Consider the following 23,632-nt stretch of genomic DNA (forward strand, 5'->3'; position numbering starts at 1 on the left):
CTCTGCCGTTGTTTCTACCTTTCAACCTAAACCTATTTGGAGTGAGAAGATTGAAGAGCTAGCATCCAGTTCCTGTGGCATTTCAAAGCCTACTGCATTTTTGCAAAATAGATATGAGTCTGTAGCCCGGGTGACATATAAGGGCATCCATGATCTTCTTTCAGCTCCTATACACAACAGGCCTCAGCGAGAAAGGTAAGAACCCATGATCTATCTCCTTGGTGCATCGGACCATCAAACATGAGAGCAGCATACATCTTTCCACCCTCTGCTCTCTCTTGAGGGCACAAGGATTTTGAGGTACAAAGGTGATTCTGAAAATTCTACATTAGGAATATTCATTTTGTCAGAATAATAGTCACTCTTGCTTATAAATAAGATTGAGAAAAAAGGCAAGCAGATTCTAAAAAAGAATCCAGTCCAAAAGGTACACAGATTGTAAGGAGAATTAAACTGGTAAACTGTTGCCAAGCTTAAACTATTAATGTATGAAATCTGACCGTGTGTGTATTGATAAGCCTGATTTCAAGCAACCAAGAAATTCAATAAATATAAATTGAAGAGAGCATCGATACTACTCACATTTCCTTTCTAAATGACACTCCATCGCAATTCAGTAGCACAAGTCACACCTACTGGATTATTCTTTTGCTCCTCTCCAAGTCATAACTCATATCAGGTATGGATTTAGCAACTTGAGATAGCATCTCAGTTAGCAAAATTAACTCTCTGTTCTATTTGAGAGGCAATACGTGTAACCAAAGAAAACCTTTGGAAAGTTACATTTGTGCCTTGGCTTCTGAAATGAGGATTTCCCATCAGCTCTATCCAAGAGCTCTTTCTTATTACAACTTTTACAGGGTTTTCATTATTCAAAGTCTGCAAGCTTCAAATCTCATCTGCAAAGTACATCAAGAAGCCTGTCGATGATACAGATAATGTATGGAACAGGAAAGCCATAGCTTTTTCCTCCTCCTATGGTAAATAATCTGAGGAACAGTCTGGAATTTGTCAGCTAGTGTTAAAACAGGGCAGGAGTTGGGCAAGGTGCTGTGCACAGTGCCTGGGGATTTGGTCAAGTGAAGGAGTGAGTGTGGCATTCTCTATTTGAACATTGAATCTAATGTCATGATTGGCACCTGGGCTGAAAACCCATCAACTTTGTTTAGTCACGTCTTTCAGAGCTGCCATTCCCCTGAAGTACAGGAGTCAAGCTGACCGTGACTTGCTCTTCACAAGACATTTCCATCTCCCGTCTAGGGAACTGAAGACATTAACCACTTTACTGTCGCCTCTGCATTCTTCATCAGTCTTTATAAATGATCACCAGACATCTCTCATCTGCTGCTGTTCTTTTGTTATTTCCGCCTTAGTCCAGCTTCCTATAATGTTACTACAGAAACTTCTAATCCTTAGAGTCCATGAGTAGGTCATTCTTCTAAAAATCCTTTCAATTCATCTTCAATGAGAAAAGTCCAAATCCTATCTATATCACAAATCAGGTGGTATCTCACATCTGTTTAAAACACACAATACTGTCTCAGACTAAATGTACATTAATTATGTAATAGGAAGAATCCTTCAAATACCATATGAGCAAATTCAGTGCAATTTTTTGTTGTGCCTCATATAATTGCAACACACACACACACACACACACACACACACACACGATAACTCTTATTTCTAAGACTTCATGGATCACACTTCCTCATCATCCATCCCTAACTCTCTCTCTCTCTCTCTCTCTCTCTCTCTCTCTCTGTCTCTCTCTCTCTCTCTCTCTCTCTCTCTCTCTCTCTCTCTCTCTCTCTCGCTCTCTCTCAGCACTCTGACCTGCTACATTCACCAAGAGTTCATTTCATTCATAGTTACCTCCTGGAGGCAAGCCTTACTTTCAGGATTCTCCACAAGCCACTCCACAAGTTGAGTAACTACACAAGCCAATGCTAACATTTCTGTTTGATAGTTTATCTTTGCACCTGCCAATACTAATATTTCTGTTTGATTATGTATCTTTGTATCTCTGAATAAACTTATGATGATAGAGAGCTACGGAATGAAATAGAGGAGACAGGATTAGATCCAAGGACCCATGGGAACCTTGTGTATGATGAAAGTCAAGAAACTGTGGATTAAAATGATAGTGTTAGGATAAGAATATAGAAATTAATTAAAGATCCTTACCCTCCCAAGTTAAATAATTGCAGAACTGAAATAAAATTTAAGGGACAATTTCTATAACCGTTGAATAGTAAGATTCTTCTTCCCAGGAATGATTTTTCAGTCCGATGCTATAAATTGATATATTTGATTAAGAATCTCTTCAATGGAGGAAATTTTGAAGTCCAAGTGAAAAGACAATAATCAATAGGTAATACATATTTGGCACATTGCCTAATGCCTAATTTATATTGAGTTACTTGGTGGAGGGTTAATCTCTCTAATATGTAAAGAGCTCCTATAAAATTCCCAAACTTGCTGATAAAAAGACAAACCCAAAAACAAGAAAAGCACACAAATGTCTCCAAATTGACACAAAGTCAATTTAAACTTCGAAATAAAATAAATTCAAATTTTCAGTGATAATTGGACAGGAAAATAGGGATTGGGAAGCACTGGGGGGTTAAAGAAGGCGAGGTGACGTTTAGTCCCTGGGAGCTCTGGGAGTACTGGGTAGCTCATGTCATTGTTCCTGCTATGGCCTGCAAACCCCTTCAGCTCCTTAGATCCTTTCTCTACCTCCCCCATTGGGGGCCCTGTGCTCAGTCCAATGGCTGGCTGAGAGTGTCCCCCTCTGTATTTGGCATGCCCTAGCAGAGCCTCCCAGGTGGCAGCTATATCCAACTCCAGCAGCAAGTACTTGTGGGCATCAATAATCGTGTCTGGGTTTTGTAACTATATATGGGATGGACCACTGGGTGGGGTAATCTCTGGATGGTTTTTCCCTCAGTCTCTGCTCCACACTTTGTCTCTGTATCTTCTTCTGTGGGTATTTTGTTCCCCCTTCTTAAGAAGGACCAGAGAGTATCCATACTTTGTTCTTCCTTCTTGGGCATCATTTGATATGTGAATGGATATATGAATGAACTCTTGGTGAATGTAGCAGGTCAGAGTGCAGAGAGAGAGAGAGAGAGAGAGAGAGAGAGAGAATGAAAGTGAATTAGGGATGGGTGATGAGGACGTGCGATCCATGAAGTCTTAGAAATAAGAGTTGTCTTGTGTGTGTGTGTGTATGTGTGTGTGTATGTGTGTGTGTGTGTCTTGAGCTTCTGGGCTAATATCCACTCATCAATGCGTGCATACCATGTGTGTTCTTTTGTGATTGGGTTACCTCACTTAACCAGATAGTACACATGGTGTTATCCATGGCTCCAGACGCATAGGCAGCAGAGGATGGCCTTGTTGGACATCAGAGGGAGGAGAGGCCCCTAGTCCTGGAAAGGCTTGATGCAGCAGTGTAGGGGAATACCAGGACAGGGAAGTAAGAGGGGGTTGATTGGGGAACAGGGGGAGCGGAGATGGCTTATGGGACATTGGGGGGTGGGAACCAGGAAAGGGTAAATCATTTGAAATGTAAATAAAGAATATATCTAATAAAAAAGAATCACTATCAAAACAAAAACAAAAACAAAGCAAAACAAAAAGGCAAGGCGAAGTGAGCACTGCTAACCCCACTGGTAAGAAAATGAACGGATAAAAATCTCACAAAAAGAGTTTACCAATACAAGGACTTCTCCTCCTAATTCAACCTAGTAAACAACTTAAATCTACAGGGGTCCAATAAATTACAGTAGCCCTTTGAACGGTAAACCTAATCATGTTATTTAATAGTAATATCATATACCCATAAGTCAACAATGTACATTACAATTTTTTCAAAATTTGGGTTAAAATAATACAGTTCTATTTTAAAATAAGTATGTTTATATGCTCTGAAGAATAAGAAAACCAAGGCAAAAAGTCTTAGGAGGATATTTAGCAAAATGTATATTATTATCTCTAAGAAGCAGGCATGAGAATTCTTTCTCCAAACCTTTCTTTCACTACACACTTGAAGTTGTATGATTGTTTTCACAAAAAGCATGTAGCTTAGTTTCGGTTTTCATTGCTGTGAAGAGACAATCGACCAAGGCAATTCTTACAAAGGACATTTAATTGGGGCTGGCTTACTGGTTCTAAGGTTCAGTCCATTATCATCATGGTGAGAAGCATGGCTGTGAGCAGGCAGACATGGTGCTGGAGGAGCTGAGAGTTCTGCATCTTGCTCTCAAGGCAAACAGAACACTGGCTTCCAGACAGCTAGGCAGAGGGACTCAAAGCCCACCCCTACAGTGATACACTTCCTCCAACAAGGCCATACCTCCTAATAGTGCCACTCACTTCACCAACCACAGTCAAACCATAGCATATGTAATTACAAAGTGCCTTGATTATAAGACAGGATTCCTATGAGAGTGCAGAGGACCAGTTATCTGGTTATAGGTCACTACAAAAAGAAAAACATGTTGTGACAGCCTCTCTCCCATCATACCCTGTATCGCCTTTAGCAAATAATATCAGGCAGGAAAGATGGACAGAGGGACTTATAGCCTCCTAATAGTTTCATTATTCCTGAGCCCTGAGCCCCACCCCATAAAAGGTCCCAGCAAACATGATCCTCTGACAGACTACCCAATTTCCCACAGGAGAGAGAGGCTGCCCATCACTGTGTGGGCTAATAAGCTATTATCAACTAATAAACTGTTGAAGGCCAGACTCTACTCTCTTCTGCCTTCTGCCTCTATGCTGCCTCAGAATTCTAATATTTATATCAAAAGTCACTATCAATGATTGCTGCTATTTAAAACACACACACACACACACACACATACACACACACACACACATACCAGAAATCTGTCTACATATGCACAGATTGAAAGAGACCATATGACTGGAAGGGTTATTATTATTTTAATTTAATTATAGCAACTGCAAAGAAGCCCATCCTAAGACTACCTATATGCCCCTCTAAACTAACACTATAAATGTTCTTATCTGAATCATTCTCATGCACAAGACAGTTTACTGCATTTTGCATGGCTCCAAAACAAAATCACTGAGGCAAGGAGAGAATGAAGAAAAGACAGACAGATGCACGCATAGAAAGCTGGGACTGAGTGGTCTGGGTACTGGAGAAATCTCAGCCTTCACAAGCTCAGTGTGCTTATTATACAGAGAGGCAGAGTTACTATATACAGCTGAAAAAGGAAGCCAAGGTTATTACAGACAGATAAACAAGGAGACAGGTAAACAAGAATACAGCTGGGTTAAGAAGACAGGCTTAGCTAATCTCAGAAGTAGGCTTTGCAAAGAAATGATCTTCAGGCTGTACTATCTGGGAGAGCGGAGTGATGGTGGACATTATGTGGACTCACTGTCGTCACATTTGGTCCCTGGAGGACAGTGTTGCTACCCCTCTGAGTTTGAGGCTATGGGATTCCTGACATGGCCATGCCCATGCCCACGTCAAGGACCCACATTCACTCAGGATTTCCTTCATTCACTTTTCTTTGCTCCCCACAAAAGTTAGCTTCTATTCTAATTCCATAGAGCACAAAGTGAAATGATTTGTATTCAGTGGCTGATCAGTTTCATAACATAGGAGGTGAGATGGCCTTTCAGGCTTCAGAAAAAAATCCAGGATGTGTTGCAAGTCTGTGCCTACCTCTTGTTTTATGTCTGTGATTCATTAATAGTTCTCTCTGAAGCAGATGGGTATCAGAAGAACAGGGGGGAAAATCGAACCAACCAAAATGGCAACTGACTAAGCTTCGAGTTCCACAGGTTTGATTATGTAATGTGAGGTGCCATATTAAAAATAGGATTTTATCAACCACGGTGAGCAGAGGGAATCTGGGACCTCAGTGACTAACTGGTCTTTCTGAGAACAAAAGAAGTAAAAGTTATTTATAGTGACCTTTTAATGTTTACCTTAGAGCTGCTAATCAGATGTAAATTGTCACCCCATGGATATGCATAATCAACTTTATTCCCTTTGCTAATTGAGAAATAGAGTTGTTAATGTCAGGAAACATTTGAAAAATGTACCAAGCTTGCTCAATGGAGCAAGTTCTTTTCAAAAAGTCAGTTTCCATATGGTGAAATCATGGAAATTAGGCTTAAAAAAATGAAGAAAGAAAGACTAATTTGTTATGGCGATAGCCTATGTGGGAAAGCCAAACAATAGCAGAACGTTGCAGTCTAATAACCCCAAATTCAGGATATTTGAACACTTCCTATGTTCAAAATTAACCCCCTCATTCTACTTCCTGCCTCCACACTTCCTGCTGGCTGAGCCTACTTGCCCCAGGCATGGTGACTCTAGCTAAGCAGTCCCTGCCTATGCCCCTCAGTCACTGTGGTCCCTTCAAGCCAGTCTTCCTCTGTGCAGAAACCTTGGGGAGCCCCATAGTGGGAATCGTACAGTCCCCTCTTTGGGATCTTCTCTTTCACAAATTAGTTTAGAAATAGACTTAGCAGGAAGTACACAGACATTTTTATTAGTATTTAAGAGAAAAATAACAGAGCAGGATGTAAGTCTTCTAAGAGAGGAAGCCGTATATTTTGTAGGCAGCCACACTGGGTACAGGGCTCAGGTAAACGAGGAAACCCAAAGTGTGCTTAGGAAAGCAATAGAAAGAAGGGAAAGACAAAGAAAGTTAACACCTTTCTGATTTGGGATATGGAAAGGTGGGGAGGTTCTGCTGTGCTACTTGACAGAAGCCTCACAGGGATGGTGTGTTCCTAGGAAGGAGAAGTACATTACCTCATTAAGAGGGTAATTATTCTTCCCATCTCTGTAGTCTGGCATCTTTCCTGAGGGTTGAGCTCCTGGCCAGGTGATTGACAGGCCCAGATGGATTAACCGGTAAGTGAGGAGACAGCCATATGTAATGTTGTAACCTTTGAAGCAGATTAGAATGCCATGTCTACACCCAGGGGCAGAAATAGATTCCACTAGGGAGGGGCCTGCCATCAGTGATCTTCAAGGGTTTTTTAACAGCCTCCTCTCAAGAATGGGAACCCTAAGATTATTTAGGAGTTGGGCTGAAACTGAAGATCAGCTATGATCCATATCTGCCATGAGAATCTGGAGGTCCAGTTCCAAAGCCATTCATCAAAGGGGGTTAGTGTCTGTGACACTCTCATATGAAGAATCTAAATAAGGCGCTCATTTGTGATCTGTAATTAGGAACTGGGAACCAGAACTCCCTTCTGGGACAGATAGCCTAAAATCTACTGCTTCCTCCACCCCTGGTCTAAACTGTCTGGCTAGTTTCTGTCCTCTGTCCTCTGATGAACTCTTACTTGGTCTTTTGATTTTTCCTTAAAACTGACCACCAGAGGGTCAATGAGCCATAAAATGAGGATAACAAATTCCCTCAAGTGATATTTCCAGATGGCCATTGTCGTTATAAACCCAGACACCAGCGCAGGAACGACTTTTAATTTATAGTTAATTTTAGAAGAGGGGGTAGAAACAGACACTGAGCAAGCCTACTCTGCCCGCTCTCGGTCTAAGACAGGACCCATTTGTACCTTTCCTCGATGACTGTCAGTGCAGAGAAAACAACTATCAGCTCAAGGGGACTACAAAATAGTTTATTCTGGAGTCAAATATAAATGATCGTGCTCAGGAACACAGGTTTAAATTCTAGCCTAAATTCCACGCTCTGATGAATGAACAATTTCATGACATTTTTATAACAACAGAAAAATCCAGAATGTCATAAATGAACAAACTTCCCAAATCCCTTGATTCCTATGCAGGAAGATGGGTCAGAGCAGAGGGGTAAACCTCTGCTCAGGTGACAGATGATTTTGATCGTGGGGAATGATGGAAGCTATGGAGGTGTCTGTTCATATATATCAAGATTTACCTATAGCCACAAACAAGGATATTAGGTCACATGCAGGGGGCCAATAAATGGTCATATAATAAGGGGGTTAAAGATATCCCAAGAGAATTAGTAATTAATTTCTGGACTTGCAATGTTCCAACTGTTCTAAATTAGGCACTCCACCCCAACCTGCCTTTCAGGGACTCAGCAGCAGCAGCAGTCTATGTCATCATCCACTGCCACCAGGTACAGCCTATAAAAGGCCTGGGACACACCAGATATTTCATCTCTATCTCTATCTCTATCTCTATCTCTATCTCTGTCTCTGTCTCTGTCTCTGTCTCTGTCCCTGTCCCTGTCCCTGTCCCTGTCCCTGTCCATGACTTTATCTCTGTCTTTATCTCTATCTCTATCACTAACTCTACTTCTCTCCTCCCCACTGCCCATCTTAGTCCTTCTCTGCCTTCCATTCTGTCTGTCTGTCTGTCTGTCATCTCTCTCTCTCTCTCTCTCTCTCTCTCTCTCTCTCTCTCTCTCTCTCTCTCATGTCTCCCCTCTGTGATGGCCTTTGCCTCTCCTCCCTCTCCCAACAAACCTCTTGCCCTATGGAATGATCTCTTAGCAGCACACGTTGGCACAGGCCCACCAAAGGTACCATCCCTTGCCTCTTTATCCTAACACCAACTTCTCCAGTGTCATTCAGGTTCTAATCACAGCCTTTGTAGATGTAGCTTCCTTCACAAATACCTTGTTTTATGAAAGATGGAATTTCTCTTTCATCTTTGAGACAGTCTTCAAATGTGGATGAACATCCTTCCTCTTAAATCAGGCTCATCATAAGCCTCCTCCCCTTTACTTTGGTGAATTTTGACTTTTAACATGTTGCAGGTAAGAAATGGAAGCCACCCTTAAGCATAGGCATGGCCAGCAAGCATTCTGTATCTAGAGATCAGAAAACACAGAGGGGAATATAAACACTAAAGAGTACAAATCCACAGCATTCTTCTTGGCACTAGAAGAATTGCTGCAGCTTCATCCTGAACAAGTCCAGACTTCAAACTCATACTATCCCAAGGCACCTGTCAACAAGCTGTCACCCTAAAGGGAGTCAGAGATTGCTTACTCTGGAGCCAAATATGACTAGGACCCAGGAACAAAGATTCACACTACATCAAATACCACATTCCAACAAGGGAAGTTACAAGACACTTTTACAGTTAAAGAACAAACAAAAGCTATAAACCAAGGTTCTTTCAAACACATTGGCAGAACATTGGACAGGTTTACAGCAGGGTATAGGGTTTAGGAGCAGATGACATTTTTAGCCTTTGGGCTGGTGGAAGCCCATGGTCTGTTAGTACACTTCAGAAGGATTTATCTAGCAGTTACAAGTCCAGATATTAGGTCACAGAGCTGTTTAACACAGGGCATTAAAGGGTTACAAATAGCCTAGGATGATTTGATTCAACAACGACATTCTCTAATTCTCATGAAATTCCGGTAAGTCCATCATCCTTGTGGGATTTCTAACCTAAGCATCCACAGTTCCCCCTTGGAGTGGTTTGAATGAGAAGTCCCCCGACAGCCTTGGGCACTTGAATACTCAGTTGGTGATGCTATTTGGGTAGGTTTGGTAGGTGTGGCTTTGAGAGTTCAAAGACTCCCACCGTTTTGAGGTCTCTGCTCCTCACATACTGCTCCACCTGCCATGCCTTCCTTCTGCCATCCTGGACTCATGGCCTTCTGAAAACACAAGCCTAAGAACCCTTTTCCTTCATGTCCCTTGGCCATGGGATTTTATCATGGCAATGTAAAAGTAACAGATGCACCCCTGGTGACTATGAATCACATTTTGAGCATGGGGAGGCCTCCCATGATGCCTGGGAGGTTTATCCTTAGGATCTAATAAAGATGAGGCAAACTGAGCAGGTAAACAGTCTTTAGGAGTGACTGGTAAATCCACTAACAAATAAATCTGTGGATCCCCTCACATCCATCAGCCATCATGATCCAGGACTGATCCACCCAACTCTATATATCTGATATAGCAGTTATATGTAACATATAAATATATAGGAGTATTGAACCCAAAATTAAAACAATAAAGAACATTGTTGAGGTGTGGCTTAAACAAGTAGCAATAGTAGATGAGAGAAATAGGCAAAACCAAAAATTATATATTTTTAACGAGATTGATTGTATTTTTAATCCTGTGTCTATAGTTACATGTGCTTCTTAAAGTTTTGTAATTGATGTTTAGAGTATTGGAGATAATTTATCCTTAAATTCTGTTTTTTTTTTCTTTTGGCCAGTTTGATAGTACCACTATAACTAGTTGTAATTTTAAGAAATGTTTGGTTTTAATATTCAATGTTTTACTTTTTTGTTTGCAACAAATAATTTCATTTGCTGTATTATTCAGTATCACTGTTAAATATAATAATGGATCGGCAGCAGTTGGTTCAGGCAAGTGTATGAGACATAATTATCCATCAAGAATGAAGTTATTAGATCCTAGGGCCTGTGGTCTAGCTTGACTGGGAGCGCTTAGAAAGAAACGACACATTCAGAACAGCGTGATGCCCATGCACCCACCCCAGCGAGGGTACCCAAAGAAAGACACTCAAGCACCTGCTGCAGGCACCACTATGATGGGCAAATGTGCAATGGAGGGATGGGAACGATGGAGTGAGCATGCTGTAGACAGATGGAGAGAATGCAAAGCACACTGGAGACGTGACAGCAGTGATGAACAGGCAGATACAAGGAGGTCATGGTGAGGTTCTGGCCCAGGCTGCTGCCAAAGACCAAGTTGTTTCTATGGTCCTGCTGCAGCTAGTGTCTGGGTAGTGTCTGTGGCCTGAGTTACCGCCAAAGGTCAAGTGGATGCCCCTAGTCTGGGTGGCCACCAGAGACCACATGGATATCTGAGGTCCTTACTGCTGAAGGGGAACACGCTGATCTGAGTGTCCTGAGTCGCCACCTGAAGCCATGGGGACATGAAAGCAGGAGAGCTAACCCTACCCTTTGTTGACTAAGGCATCGAGTGAGCCAGCTGGGCTGGTATTTGAGAACTTGCCGTGGTGGTTTGGGCTTGGGAAAGCTGGCGGGCTGACCAACTCAGCTACCACCCAAGTCCAGGTCCAGGGCTTTGACTTGGCTCACCCCAACATCTACCCTGTAGAGGATCTGCTGGTACTTACGAAAGTGCTGGTCCTGTAGATCTAAAGCTGCAGGATCTCCACAACTCCAAGAACAGAATATCCAAGAGGTGTCCCTGGAGAGATCCAGTATGGATAATGTAGCAGAAGCCAGAGGCCTTGAGCCAGACCAAAGACGTGTGGACAGCACAAGGGTATACTGTGGGACACACTGTGACACACACTATAGCTTCCATGACAAGATTTTATTTCCATTTTATCATTTTTATTTCGAGGGGAGATGTTGTAAGGGCAAAGGGCAGATAAGAAGGGACAGGGAGATGAGTGGGTATGATGTGAAATATAGAATCAATAAAAAGTTAAAAAAAAAAAAGGATGGCACAACAGGGCCTTAAAGGATCAGAGTGTCTTCCCTTCAAGCTTGGAGAGGAAGGGAGCTGGCCAGAAAGAGACGGGAATGGGCAGAGGCACACTTTCAAAGAAATGCCTGAAGCAAGGGATACCTGACTAACTCACAACAGGTGACTGTCCTATGAACATCATACAGGACAAAGGACATGGAGGCCCTGGGTGCTGCCTAGGTGGATAAGTTAGGGACAGCTGCTGCTGCCCTTGCACAGATAGCTTCTGAGCTCTGTACTGCACGGAGAGAGTTGCTGTGGGAATTGCAGTTTCTTCACAGTGCAGGAATCTGGTTGCTTAGAGTAACCACTGTCTTAAAGGGGCAGGCACTCCCTAGCAATTATATCAGACTGTAGTTTGGGGATTTTAATAGTCAGTCAAGTTACAGAAGTAATGGGATGATGAAATAGTGTTAGCTTAACTTCCTTTCTAACAAAATTGCCCTTTCCTATGACCACATACTGGCAGTGACAGATAGAAACAAAAGGCCAGACCTAGTTCTCATCTGCCTTGGAAAACCTTTCAGACAGGTCAGGTTTCTCTCCTGGGAGTTTGAGTTCACACCTGCAGAGTGCAATGTTCACAAAGACGCATCTGATAGGAGGTGTGTGCTCCCTTGAAAGGCAAGATCATTAGTGGAAGAAGCTTGCCTTTTCCAAAATGCCCCTTATCCCTACCTCACACAGAAGGGACCTGAGTAGGACCACCTAACTCATGTGACATTCCTCCCTTGTGAAATGCTTAAACCGACCTGACCTCGGAAAGGCGGCACTCCATAACTAGACAAAGTATATTCCAGAACTTTCTGTTTATGGTTCAGTGCACTAAGTTTTATTCATTTGACTCTTTGATAAAGGATTTGGATATAATCTGCATACAGTGAACATCTGCCCTTTCATGTGTACAGTTCAGAAGGGTTTTTGTTTGTTAGGTTGGTTGGTTGGGGTTTTTTTTGTTTTTTGTTTTTTTTTTGTTTTTGGTTTTTTGTTTGTTTGTTTGTTTGTTTGTTTGTTTGTTTTTTCAAGACAGGGTTTCTCTGTATAGCCCTGGTTGTCCTGGAACTCACTCTGTAGACCAGGCTGGCCTCAAACTCAGAAATCTGCCTGCCTCTGCCTCTGCCTCCCAAGTGCTGGGATTACAGGCGTGTGCCACCACTGCCTTGACTTTGTTTACTCTATTCACAAAGTTGGCAAGGGCCACAGCATGGAGGCAGCAGCACCCATTCCAGCCCCCTAAACCTGCTACGCTCAGCTACCTTTCCCCATGTGAAAATGATATAGATTGTAAACAGTGAAGACTGGGGATGAGTTGAATCATTGTACTGGGAGGTAGAAGGCCCAGGGACTTGAAATCCATCTTTAGGGTTGGGGCGTGGGCTTAGAAAGTAGGAACGGGGGCAGGGAAAGAGGTCTGCACAATGAACAACCCTGGTCAAGGTGAGAGCTGGCGAATCAGTGTCTCAGTGATGCTTCTTCAGAGGGGTCTCAGGAGCCTTTGCCTTTACCTAAATGATGAATCTGGTTCCCACAAAATTATTACCTCTGCTCCGGGGTATGTACCCTTCAGCCTACAGAGGGTGGGCATGGTCCTCTGAGCTTTTCCTGTCCACAAAAGCCAAGAACATAGCATGCTTAGAATAAAAATATATTTCCATGCTCTCAGAGCTGGTGTGTGTGTGTGTGTGTGTGTGTGTGTGTGTGTGTGTGTGTGTTCAATTCTTATTGAATTGACAGGATGCCTGACAAGAAACCACCTAAGCAGGAAAGGGCTTGATTTGGGTTTTTGGTTCAGTCCATCATAATGAGAGGTCATGGTAGCACAAACATAAGGTTATTTGTTATATCTTTACGGACCAAGAAGCAGATACAGGACAGGAAGTAAGGCCAAGCTTTACCAAGGCTTGTTTCCAAAAGATCTATGTCTCCCCTCTAGGCCTTTGCTCCAAAAGGTTCCAAACCATTTCCACAACGCTCCACCAACTGGAGAACAACGTCCAAACACTTGAGAAGAGCTGTCTGACACATTTCATATCTAAACAGCAGAGAGGGACATTTCTTAGCTGGTATAGACATGACCCAGACTAGAGGAGACAGACAGACAAAGGGAGACAGACAGACAAAGGGAAGGCAGAGGCACCAAGTTTTCACTCTACTCTAAATTATCTTGAGGGCTCAAGAGATGAGTCAACGCTTTGTAGCTTTCATAGCTTTCAAGAGACAGTGATGTTATCTTACTCTGTTGACTACTTTTATGTCAACTTGACAAAAGCTCTAGTAATTTTAAAACAGGGGATCTAAATTGAAAAAAAACACCTCCGTAAGATTGTCTTTTAAGAAAATCTGTAATTCAGTATGTGTGCGTGTGTGTTTGTGTTTGTGTGTGTGTGTGTGTGTGTGTGTATGTGTGTAATTAATGTAGGAGGGCCCAACCCATTGGAGATGGCGACATCCCTGGGCTAGTGATTCAGGGTGTAAAGCCTTGACAGAAAGCCAGTAACAGCACCCCCTCCATGGCCTCTGCATCAGCTCCTGCCTCCAGGTTCCTGTCCTGTTTGAGTTCCTGCCCTGAGTTCCCTCAGTGATGGACTGAAATATGGACTGTCAAATGATAGTGGGAAAAAAACAAAAAACAAAAAACAAAAGAAACAAACAAACAAAAAAACCCTTTGCTCCCCAAATTAATTTTGGTCATAGATCTTTTTCAGAACAATAGAAACCTAACTAAAGCACCACATAATCCCATTAAAATCTCATCATCTTAATGCCAGCTCTACAACTCACAAATAGCCAAACTATTTTTCACAGATTTAGATATTATAGACAATTCACAGAAATGGAATAATATAGCATACTGTCTCTTGCTGCCAGCTTCTTCTGCTTAGCCTATTGTCTTTAAGGACAACCCATAATGCAATACCTAAGCATTTCCTTTTTGATGTTCAAATAAAATTCTACTGTTATGGATATGCCAGTTTGCTGATTCTTTCATCACGTAATGAATATGTGGGTGTTCCTACTGTTCTCTGGTATGGAATAATGAGCACTGCTACTAATATTTGTGATCAGGTATTTATATGGACATGGATTTTCAGCTATCTTTAGAACATACCTGAAGAACTTTTGTGTAAATGTCAATCTGTTTTCTAAAGTGACATATCATTTTCTTTGCAATTTTGAACTCATTGTGTTTCTTCTTCCTGGTTGTGAGGTTGAATTGGGGGAAAACTAAATGCATATGAAAGCACATTATAAAGAACGAGAAACTTTGTCATTGTGTGTTAATGTAAACACAAGGAAATAGTTTGCATGCGTTAAAGAAGCACACAAGGCCTTTCTGTAATGCTTAGATCAGGGTTGTCCATTCCTAGGCAGCAACAACGTCCGGCATTTAGGAAACAATGAGGACCATCTGAGTGGGATTCCCTGTCAGTCATGGGCAGGACTCTACTATCCGGAGCCCAAGTTCTTTCTAATAACAGGGCAATTCAACAGAAACAAACATAATTGGAGAATACATTGTGGGTTTGTTTTGTTCTTTCAAAAAAAAAAGAGTATTTTCAGCCAGGCACATCTCAGGGAAAAATTTTTGTGGGAGCAGAAAACAATGTTATTGGCCCTTAATGGATAACAAAGTATTAGAGGGAAAATTAAGGAAGAATTATGTCCCACCTAGGGAACCATTTAAACAAAAAAGAAACTAAATAAACGAGAATGAGGACTTTCAAAAGCTACCAAAGATCCTGAGATGAACCAACCTTCAACCAATGGCTGACTATGAAAAGTGAAGAAGTTGACAGAATAAAACATGACTCCAATTTAGGTGCAGAAGATGAGAACGATGGCTGCACCATTAACAGAATCAAAGTAAACTCCAGAGGAGAGGTTGATAAGAGAGATGGGTCAATGTCACTCGTATATTATGTTTAATATATCAGGGACTTGCAATTGGGACCCACGAGGCCAACAAAACCAAAGGGAGCTTAAGAAACATATTTCCCAATGGAGGCCTTTGCTGACGCCTTCAGAATGGTGAGGGGAGAGAAGAAAACGTGCTTGTTTTAAGACCTGTCCCATCAGGACAGGGCCCCTGGGGCTGCAAAGGAAAACAAGTGAGGCAGGGTCAGAATTTAGGAAAACTGATCAAAAATTAGGAGTTAGCTTTGTGATCACTGGCGACTGTCCAGCTACAAGGTTCTACGGGGCATCATAAACTTAGACTTAACCTACCTACCTAGTGCTGACATGCAACAGTTTTAATTTGCCTGTGACATATGACATAAGGAAAGAGGTGAAGCAGCTCAGAGCAAATCACCTGCTACTCATTCAGAAACTGAGTAGCACCTACCCCAGAACAAGGGCCAAGTAGGGCAAAGGAATGCGGTTTCGGGAGGGATCTAATTGACATCAAGATGAACTGGGCTCTGAGGAACTGTCATGACTGGGCATGGCTCACCCAGCCAACCCTTTCTCTGTATCCCCCAGAGGAAGGCAGGCTGGTGTGGACTCCCACATAAGACTGTAGATGACGTGATGATGAAGGCATTTCTTCCTGTCCTCTCAGGAAACTCAGGACTGAGAGGAATTGTACCTGTGGAGTGGAGAAAGGCAAAGATGGGTCTCTAAGACATACCTGGAAGGGTAAGAAAGAAGAGAGGAAAGAAAGAAAGAGGGAGGGGAAGGGAGGGAGGAAAGGAGGAAGGAAGGAAGGAAGGAAGGAAGGAAGGAAGGAAGGAAGGAAGGAAGGAAGGAAGGAAGGAAGGGAAGGAAGGAAGGAAGGAGGGAGGGAGGAGGGAGGGAAGGAGGAAGGGAAGGAAGAAAGGAGGGAGGGAAAGAAAGGGAGGGAAGGAGGGAGGGAAGAGCAAGTATATAAACAGCACAGAGCATCAGGTGGAATAATTGGAGCACAGGAGAAGTTCAGGACAAAACAGGAGAAACCACCAGGCTCCCTCAGACCTCACTGTTTATACTACCGTTCAGTTAACTGTATCTAACATGGTGTGCAGTCACAAAGAAGGCTTTGCTTGTTAGTCTGAGGTTCTTGGGTGCAACCATTGTGAGTGACACATTCTACACAAATAACATCTAAAAGCAACAGTTATCCTAGATCTAAAATCTTTTATTAATCACACTAATAATATGAAAGTGGAAGCATGGGTTTCCAAAAACTCTAGTTCTTTGTGCAATCAGAAAAAAAAAAATCAAAAAACATCACAGCAAATTAAAAGCACAAGAATCGGTGGTTGTGAAACACCATGACCTCAAATTCACACAATTTAAATCAAGTTATTTAAAGGAATCATTTTTCTGGAAGGGGGTCTGAAATACTCAGAGTATTTATAGCCCTGCCTGGTCTTGAACTTACTGTGCAGCACAGGTTCGCAATCCCCTTGCCTCCACTTAGAGAATTCTGGGATTACAGAAGTGTGCAAACTGTACAAGGCTTTCAAAAAGATGTCTTTTAAAATCCCCAAATGCTAAGATTTAACAGAAATAAAACACTGTAGGTATGAATAGTTGTTTTCTACTTCTATTTTATTGAGGGAAAAGTCAGAGCAAAAAAAAAATCTTAACACCATGATCAAAGATAGAACACTGCGGTCTACACTGTTCACTCTTCCCATCTTGATCTGCAACAGGCTGAAAACTGTGAGCAGCGCATGTCTAGCCTTCTGCACATTTCATGAAAGATGTATTTGTTCCAAACAACATGTCTCCTGACAATCCTGCTATGGAAAGAACATGAGTCACAGAGGCTGAGAGGCTCTCCTAGTTCCAATGTGAGGCGAAGTGCACAGCTTTCAGCCATACACTTGTACAGAGCCCGTGAGAAAAACAACCTGAGAGCTGAGACAGCCAAGGACTGCTTTGGTACTTTGAGGCCTGGCATCCGACATCTCAGATAAATAAGCAAAGAATTCAGCCTGGGCGCTGGCTGCCATAGAATGTGGGTAGCAACATCAAAACCACTCCTCCTGCAACCTGTATGAACACTGAGACAAACTTCACAGAGCCTGTGGGGGCTGGAAAACCCCTGCAAGGGGCCCGGCAAGATGGTTCAGCCAATGAAGGCATTTATCACCAAATCTGACTCTCTGGGTTTGATCCAAGGGACCCACATGATCAAAGGAGAGAACCTACTCCCACAAGCTGTCCTCTAACCTCAACATGAGTACCACGGCAAGCATACATGTGAACATATATACATACATATAATTAATCAACAACAATCATATATGTGAACACATACAGATAACCAACCAATATATGTGCTTTTTTAAGTTCCAGTAAAGTGGCCGAGAAGATGGCTTAGTGAATAAGATATTGTGGAAGCACAGGGCCTTGTGTTTGATCCCCAGAACCCGTGTACAAAGCTAGGCAGGATACCACATGTTTGTAAAGCCTGGACCTGGGAGATGGACACAAGTAGATCTCCTGGGCTCATGGACAATCCGTTGAGTATAATTGGTAAACTTCTTGTCCCAGTGAAAGGGCTTGGTTAAAAAAAAATTTCAAAAAGCAAACAAACAAAAAGCAAAGCAGACATGCCCTGAAGAACGACACCCAGTGATTGCCCTCTGGCCCACTAGTGCATGTGTGCAGTGTGTACCCTAACCCCTCCCACATGCACACAAATCCTAGGACATAATCATCTTTGGGGTCATTCAGGCTTCTACATGACATGCTGTGGGAAGCTGGGTGACCCCCTAATATAATATTGGAGTTTTGTTATAGAAATGATTGGATAGAAAGAAATGTTCTCCATAGAATGATTCACAAGCCACAAAGATCATTTCCTGTGCCCACAGCAACTTCTGATTCAATTCACATAACATAGTCTGAATTGGAGTGTGGACTATACAAAGAACTGTCTCGGTCTCCGTCTCCATCTCTGTCTCTGTCTCTCCGTCTCTCCCTCCCCCTCCCTCCCCCATCTCTCTGTGTGTCTATATTTCTATCCCTGTCTTTCCCTGTCTCTCTGTCTCTGACTCTATTTCTCTCTGTGTCTCTATATCTCTGTATGTTTCTGGTTCTCTGGTTCTCTGTTTCTCTCTGCTTCACTCCTCTCTATGTCTCTGTTTCTCTTTCCTCTTTCCTTGCTTTCTGCCTCTCTCTGCCTCTATCTCTGTGTGGCTTTGTCTCTGCCCAGTCTGGGTAAACGGAGCAGAGAACTGATTTTTCAGAGGTTGAGGAAAATATCCGCAGACACCAGCAGTGGCTGGAGAGAGGCTCCAGAGTATTCTTCAAGTTACTCCTTTGCTGAATACTAAGGAAATTTCTTAGGCCTTTTGGATGCACTGAAAACTAGTTTTGAAAGATAAGATATTAGACCATTTCCAAAGGGAATCCGAACACTGGGGATTATTTACTCTGCTGTAATTACTGTGCACACAGAGAGATTAGCTTTCAAATGCTATTGGATTTGCATATAGAGATTTCAAGAATGAAAACCCCAGTTCATATCTTGAATATTTAAGGTTTAGGAGTCTACAATGTTGCTAGGGAGTGAAGACAGGCAGGCAGATGCATTCCCTCACAGAGACCAGTAATTGCAGACTGCATCCACTCTTTGTATGTCTGAACTCCTTTCTGCCAAGTTGTTTACTAAAGGAATCTTGATATTTATTAGAGCCACTACTACATGAGAATGTGTTATATAGTCACAGATGAATTTTAGTTTCTTAAGTCTTAGATTTTTAAGGCAGATGACAAGGCAGGTAACAAGCCCATCTCATTAGCCACAGAAGAACGAAAAGGTTTTGAATTGCATGAACGATCTTCTAGAAGAAACCAGTGGAACTTTGGTATTATTGAATGGACAGTATTTGTATGACTTAAACAGAGATCAACTTGATTCCTAGAAAGGATCCTCCAGCATGCCAGCTTTCTGGCTTCAGTCCATCCCCTGGCTCTTACTTGAAATCATCAGTGTCACTCTATGTTTGATTTGCTATGAAACTTCCTAGGACTAGATTTTTTTTCACTCAGCCTAACTCTCCTTAGGTCTAAGTTGCAATATGAATAGAGAGATATCTATATACCTAGCCAGGTAGGTGGATATAGACGTAAGCTATCACTCACTCAATTATGTTCTTCTCACTGATGTTGCTATCAAAATATTGCTATCATAATACAAGATCACCATAATACAAGAGTATATAGGAGTCTTAAAGGATTCATAATAATATTCTTTATAAGTTGCAAACCAATTTAGAGCACAGACAGAGCCAACCATCAGGGAATTGAATTATGAGCGCTTTATCACTCCGGCTCCAAAGAGAAGAGAGCTTGTTTCTTTCCTCTTCTTTTCTTTTTTGTAGATGAAATTGTTTATTTAAGCTTACAGCTCTTAGGTCCCTCTCCGTTGCTGTGGGAAGGAAATCAAACCGGGGCTTTTTATCTGCTGCTAAAATAGTTGGTTCACGCTGTTCTTCAGGTTAAGCCTACTCACTGGCATAGACAGGACACTACTGACCTGGAGATCTAGAATGAGATCTCACACGGCGCTTCGGTCTGTCTGAGGCCCACCCCTGCCAACTTCATATGTTGGAACTTAGTATTGAGAAGTAGAGATCAGCAAGGCTCCTTGACCACTTCTGTGTGTGAAACCATCTAGGAGAAACGGGTTCTCCACGGACAGTAAAGGTACTGCTGTCAGTCATAGGAGGGCTAGCCTCTGACAGTTAGCAACAAATTTCTGTTGCATAAACCACCAGGGCCAAGGTATTTTGCTATAACAGTAGAAAGAAACTGCCAACAACAGGTAACCTAAGCCCCGAGGAGGGATATGTGGTGGGCAGAGAGAAGTGTGGAGTGTTCTTTTCATATGCCTCCTATCCTTGGGTGTGGCGTCCAGAACCCCTCTTCTACAGGAGCACAAGTGAGATAACCCCTTCATCCACCCCCAGACATTCCTCCTTTACAGTGACCTTCATCATTGCTTGTCCATCCAATTCTAGGTAATCAGGAGAATGGCCAACCCCTTGAGTGGACATTACTTCTAAAGCCATAAACACAGCAGCTTCAGAATTTCTTGGCTATTTATCTAGGATTCTTGGAGAGTACTGCATTATCTATCTCTCTTCCTGTTGGCAGAAGGTCCAGAATGGACCCGTTCCTCAGTTCTATAGCAAATCTAAATCGTCTTTCCTGATAGATACTTTGACCAAGCTTAATGCAAAATAACAAAGAGATGAGATATTGAGAGTTAAGAACTTAGATTTATTTTCCCATAATGCTCACATGCACGTGCGCGTGCACGCGTGTACACACACACACACACACACACACACACACACACTTACTGCAAAACAACCCACCAACAACAAAACACTGTTCACTACTTTTTAGCCACCCTGCGTACAGTGATTTCTTTATTAGGGTCACACCTTTTATTTATTTATTTTTTTATTTTTAACAGCAAGTCTGAGTCTAGTGAAACATTTTCAAATAAGCATTATCCAATATTTAACAAAATAGTAAGTAAAATAAGCTCAGTGACCCATGCTTACCTTTATGGAATTGTCTTCTGTAACAAAGAACAAACATTCTAAAATGCCAAGATGACAAGGATGGTGAGACATCAAAGAGTACGTGGGTTTTTTATTTTTTTATTTTTGGAATAAGGAAGATTCTAGATAATAATTGAATGAAGCTACTAATGGAGACATGTTAAAAGATAAGAGTATCTTAAATGGGGGAGGATCATGTAGAATATTAATATGGAATGAATGAATGCTCTTAAGGAAAAGTAAATCTTGTGGAAAGAGAAACAAAGGCGGGAAGGCAGGAAACAGAAAGTGGTCCTAAGATATCATCATTCTAAATAAGAACAAAGGGGATCCCCAGAAACCAAGTCAATAGGTTGACTTTAAGCCACACTTAGAGGAAAATGTCAAGGGGCTAGAGAGTTGGCTCAGCAGTTAGGAGCACTGGCTACTCTTCCAGAGGTCAGAGTTCAATTCCCAGCAACCACATGGTGGCTCACAACCATTTATAATTAGATATGATTCTCTCTCCTAGCATACAGATATTCATGAATATAGAGCATTCATATATATTAAATAGTAGATCTTTTTAAAAATAAAAATTAAAAAAAACTTCAATAGTTATAGTAACTATACCTAGGAACTATATAATCAAGCCAACTGCATAGTCTGAAAAATGAATGTTAGTTAAGACAAGATAGGAGGAATATGTAGAAGATAATGGAGGCAGAAGGCTTGGATCAAAGGATATTATATACATGTGTGCAGTTTTAAATGAATAAAATGTGTGTGTGTGTGTGTGTGTGAGAGAGAGAGAGAGAGAGAGAGAGAGAGAGAGAGAGAGATCTGTGGGTACCTGTGAAAGTCAAAAGATGGCATGGGACCTCCTGAAACTGGGGTTACAGGCAGTTGGAAACCATATGCCACGGGGGATGGGAACCACACTTGGGTCTTGAGCCCCCAGGCTTCTCTCCAGCACCACCACAAAAGAGCTTTTACAATAAATATCTTATTTTAAAGAAAATTTAATAGATCATATATGTGATCATAAAACAGTCAAACAGTCAAAGAGAAATTCAAATTATATAAAATATATTATCTGTTCATAAATCTTTTAAATAAATTAGTAACATACCTTAGAAATTTAATAAATGCAATATGACAAATATCAGGAAATTGAGCGCTATCTTTCCAAGTCACCCACGGGTTAAAAAAGAAATCGTAAACCAAAGTTGAATACAGAACTGAATACTAATAATATATTAAAATTTGTCAAAATACCTAAAGTAATGACTAGAAGATGTTCTTAAGACTTATATTAAGAAATAATAAAAAGGTTTATTGTCACTGATTTACACTGTCAAGTTAAGGAAAAAGGAAGCAATAAGGTGAAGCAGAAAAGGTGAAATAGAAAAAAGACAAACAATAATAAATGTCAGCAAACCCAATCTTGCTTCTTGGAAATAAATCAAAAAGGAAGAAAAGGCACGATCCAGCAACTCTAGTATTACCCCAGTCCTCCAGCACGGCAGCGGCACTGGGAGAAAGGAGAACGGCAAAGCAACAGACCTCACAGACAACCTCACAGACAACCTCACAGACAACCTCACAGACAGCGGCATGAGACTTCCTAACAAAGCATCTGCAACCCAAGACTAGCAAAACGGATAACAAATAGGTTCCCACAGACGGGTAGTGTCTAACCCAAAATGCAAAGTCATTTCAACGTTCCATACTTAAAATATTAGGTAAACAAATATTAGCAAAGTCATGAAGGAAAAACTACAAAGAACACTGGAAATGTGGGAAGGACATGGGACCCAATGACTACGTGTGAGCCTAGGTCATTGTAGACACTGCTATCTTCCAGGCACTCCCCATCCAGTCAGAAAGGACCCCTCCCCCACTTCTTCTTGATGATACAGTCATCCCAGACAGTGGAAGAGAACACAGGAAAAAGTAAACCTAGTTTTGGTTGTTCCTTTTCTCTGCCAGCAAACCTCCAAGGTTGCCTGAGAGAGGGAAATTTATGGAATACACACACACACACACATGTACATGCACGTACATACACGCACACACACTCACACACGCACGCACACACACACACAATTTATTTAACAATGCTAGATGATATAAAAGTAAATACAGACAGATAGCTCACCTTACAGTTTTCCAACTCTAATATGATACAGCAACAGTCAGAGCTCAGGGAAAACAGTACTTTGGATTTTTGTCTTTTTCCCCAAGTTCCTTATGAGGCTGGGCAGGGATAGCAAGCTATTCAATCAACCATGTGACTGCAAGGACAAAAAACAAACAAACAAACAAACAAAACCCACCAAAGCAAAACAAACAACAACAAAAAAACAAAAAAACAAAAAAACAAACAATGCCCTACAGAGTCTTTCCCTAAGCTGTGATGTTCTCTGAAGGTGAGGACGTTTAAATGCATGTTCACATATTGTCCACTTATAACATTTATGAAGACACGGCATAAGTACGCAGGCTTCTGTACAGAAAAGTCACATCTGTGCCTATATACCACCAGTCAACAGCTGTATACACATCTGAAATAACACCACTTGCAACAGCATTTTCAGATGTTAAGTAGGGAAAAGGGTGAGGAACATGAAAGACCCCTGTATTTAAAGCTATAAAACACTATAGAAAAATAAAGATGTAGGCTGTGTCTCACA

At 41.7% G+C, this 23,632-nt stretch overlaps 1 protein-coding gene across 3 annotated transcripts in view; it reads right to left on the minus strand.

Moving 5' to 3' along the window:
• The window catches only part of Enox1 (ecto-NOX disulfide-thiol exchanger 1), a 567,937-nt gene that overhangs the window by 476,094 nt on the left and 68,211 nt on the right, over window positions 1-23,632 (minus strand). For 2 of the 3 annotated variants that reach the window (XM_052190899.1, XM_052190900.1), the window contains exon 1: window positions 4,174-4,293. The exons of the other annotated variant lie outside the window; for it this stretch is intronic. The gene's annotated coding sequence lies outside the window, so the exon portion shown is untranslated. Of the gene's footprint in view, window positions 1-4,173; window positions 4,294-23,632 lie in introns of those variants that run through there. 3 annotated transcript variants of the gene reach the window in all.

This window comes from Apodemus sylvaticus, chromosome 8, assembly GCF_947179515.1.
Source record: "Apodemus sylvaticus chromosome 8, mApoSyl1.1, whole genome shotgun sequence".
Taxonomy (NCBI): domain Eukaryota; kingdom Metazoa; phylum Chordata; class Mammalia; order Rodentia; family Muridae; genus Apodemus; species Apodemus sylvaticus.